This window comes from Pteropus alecto, unplaced genomic scaffold, assembly GCF_000325575.1.
Source record: "Pteropus alecto unplaced genomic scaffold, ASM32557v1 scaffold95, whole genome shotgun sequence".
In the NCBI taxonomy this organism is placed as follows: domain Eukaryota; kingdom Metazoa; phylum Chordata; class Mammalia; order Chiroptera; family Pteropodidae; genus Pteropus; species Pteropus alecto.
The window spans coordinates 11,850,599-11,853,252 of record NW_006441071.1 but is presented as its reverse complement, the minus strand read 5'-3'; the positions used below and the strand labels follow the sequence as shown (position 1 = coordinate 11,853,252).

Genomic DNA, 2,654 nt, shown 5'->3' with positions numbered 1-2,654 from the left:
TAGAAAAATATAAAACTGAAGTATTAAAATTAAGGACTAAAGCACTATCTCTTTAATGGAAAAAAGTTTACTATTTGCAAAATTAAATGTAGCTTATATCTTTACATTTCTTCATGTATTTCATACTACCTATCATTGTTATGGGAAAACATACAATGATACAAAAAAATATGGGGAGAGAATATTTATGATATACAAACACTTTGAAGAAATTATAAACATGTGATATTTATATACAATGGAATACTTCTCAGCCATAGAAAAAATTCTGCCATTTGAGACAACATAGATGATCTTGAAAATATCACATTAAGTGAAAAAGTCAGGCAAAAAAAGTCAAGAACCATATGATTTCACTCATATGCGGGCTATAAAACTGAAAGCAACAATCAAACAAACAAAAACTCAGACACAGATGTCTAATATTATAGTGGTTACCAGAGTAAAAGGGGGAGAGAGGGGAGGCAGGAAAGGGTAAAGTGGGTCAAATACATGGTGACGGATAGAGACTTGACTTTGGATGGTAAACACACAATGCAATATACAGATGATGTATTATAGAATTGTACATATGAAACTTATAATTTTATTAATCAATGTCACCCCAATAAATTTAATAAAATTTAAAAGAACATTAAAAATTAAAAGTATAAACAAAGTATTTATAAAATTTTAAGTTGTATCACAATATATAATTGTAAATTTGGAAACCTTATAAAAAAAAATCTAAAAATCTAGATTTCCTCTTCGACCTCACCACAAATGTCTCCCTATTCTATATTTTATTAATACACTAAGATACTAATCTAATGTTTAATGATGTTGATGAAAAAGTTTCTCAATTTGCTTAATTATCCATAAACCCCCTTAGTGGATTTGAAATTGATTAAAATCATTTTCATTGGAAAAAGAAACATTACATTAAACTTATAAAGTTTTTAAGTCTAGACTAAACACAACTTCTTAATTTATATCTATATGTGTTAATTGTAAAAAGCATCAGGGAAAATACCTGCTCTTCTACCTTTGTAAAATATGCCTGTGCCTTTAAAGGTTTTGTACATGTTGTTTCTGCAATGGCAAAATCAAGTCAATACTCAAAGTAAGCATTCGATACGCTCATAAGTATACAAATTATAAGTTGACCCATGTAGTCATTATTTTCTTGCTCTCCTATACGCTTTAATATAGAATGGGCTAAATGTTCTCTAAGACATAAACCTTTATAGCATGAAATACAATCAAACTCCTATCTTAGACTATGTTCATAGTGATATATTACTCTGAGTTAGAATAACTTTAAATAATATACTCTCAGACCATCTAGGTTCCACAAATGATACTGTAAGTTTCAAGTGAATTGTGGCACTATTATGTGTTTTCTCTAAAATATTAGTTAATATTTTAACTAACTCAGCTTTAGGTAGGGCATGAACTTTTAAACTGGTTTTCCAGTAATTCTGAAGAATTTGGGCTAATCTATTCATACTTTTCAAGCTATGATTCTTTTATGCACAATAGCATTACCTCTGTAGGATAGCTAATTTGGCTAGGAGTAAGGAATGTGGGCCCAAAGAAAATAAGATGACTGGCAATAACAGATAATGAATGGATACACTTGGGTTCATTTCAGTATAGAGTTTTCATTGATGAACTAACTAGGTCTGTAATTTCACTTCTCCATCAATACTAATAGAAGAGAGTATTAATAAATAATATTACATTGAAATATGATGACACCTCAGGTCACAGTGTATATAGAGCACTGGAGATAAAGAAAGTTGAGGGAAATATGTCACATGACTAAATTATTATTTAAACAAGTCAGAAACTCAATTTTACCCTTAAGTCATTCTTATAAGCAGAGAAGATAAATTATAAACTACTTTTTTAACAGCATTTCCTCAGAATGAAGAGAAGTTAACATCCTTTATTACTCATCAAAAAAAATTTATAAGCTGATACTTATAATTCATAATTAAAAAACAAAAAAGAAAACTATGATGCTTCTCTCATATCAACATATAAAGATTAAAAGACTGATATTACTCAGTATTGGAGTGGATTGAAGGAAAAAAAATTCTCATACATTACTGGGTGCATAAAATTAGTACAGCCTTTTCAGAAGTCAATTTGGTAATAATCATTAAGATTTAACTTGCATATACCCTTTCACACCCATCATAGTTCCAGGAATTTACCTTACAGACACCTCTCCACACTGTAAATAATAAAACATACACGCAGTATTGCTTAAATGTTTATTTTTCAGAGTTGACAAACTTGATTAGTTTAGTACACATCTGGCACTTTAGTTATTACAGTACTATTGTATTTTTTCATTTAAAAAAAAAACTCTGTAAACACAAATGTCCTTTGATATGAGACAGATTAAATAAGGTAGTGTACCAGAATATGAAATAGCATTAACCCTTTAAAATAAGGGGAAAAGAAGAAATTAGGTCAATCGATATGTACTTACTATAAAAATGTCCATATTGTACTGCTGAACGTAAAAAAGAAGTTTCTGAACAAAATATATTTTTAACCTGAAAGGAATTATATACAAGTATATATGTAACCCGCATAGGGCACCAAGTAATGTATATGTTTGTGTACATGTAGGAGTTCAAAGTCTCACTTAGACTATTGCA

The 2,654-nt window shown here is 29.2% G+C and overlaps 1 protein-coding gene across 1 annotated transcript in view; it reads right to left on the bottom strand.

The window, feature by feature from the left end:
- KIAA2026 (KIAA2026 ortholog) overlaps positions 1 to 2,654 on the bottom strand; it is a 90,379-nt gene that overhangs the window by 67,511 nt on the left and 20,214 nt on the right.